Source organism: Nanorana parkeri, unplaced genomic scaffold (assembly GCF_000935625.1).
Source record: "Nanorana parkeri isolate BGI_ZX_2015 unplaced genomic scaffold, ASM93562v1 scaffold1855, whole genome shotgun sequence".
NCBI lineage: Eukaryota > Metazoa > Chordata > Amphibia > Anura > Dicroglossidae > Nanorana > Nanorana parkeri.
The window spans coordinates 165,974-166,622 of NW_017308123.1; positions in this window are offsets into that span (position 1 = coordinate 165,974).

The window sequence follows — 649 nt, forward strand, 5'->3', positions numbered from 1 at the left end:
GGGGGGGGGGGGGTACTGGGTGTATATATAAAATAATATCTTATTACCTCCTCTGCTTTCAGTTCCAGTAATGTCTCCTCTCTACTTCCTCCAAAATCACTTCACAGCTAGGACTTCCTGTTTATACTTCTACATCACTTCCTGTGTTAACATGACCTCACTTCCTGTCTGTACATGGTCGCCCCCTCCAGGAGAGATACAGGAAGTGCAGGGTTCAATAATTTGAATATATTGCTCTTGTGTTCTGTTATCACTTTATTTATCTTATTACACGTCCAGGGATTCGAGGAAAACCCACCAGAGATAAAATAGAAGAAACACGAGTGAAGGGAAGGTGACTATGTCCGAATGGTGGGGATGGTGAAGGCAAGTTGACTATGTCCGAATGGTGGGGAAGGTGAAGGGAAGTTGACTATGTCCAAATGGTGGGGATGGTGAAGGGAAGTTGACTATGTCCAAATGGTGGGGATGGTGAAGGGAAGTTGACTATGCCCAAATGGTGGGTATGGTGAAGGGAAGTTGACTATGTCCAAATGGTGGGGATGGTGAAGGGAAGTTGACTATGTCCAAATGATGGGGATGGTGAAGGGAAGTTGACTATGTCCAAATGGTGGGGATGGTGAAGGGAAGTTGACTATGTCCAAATGGT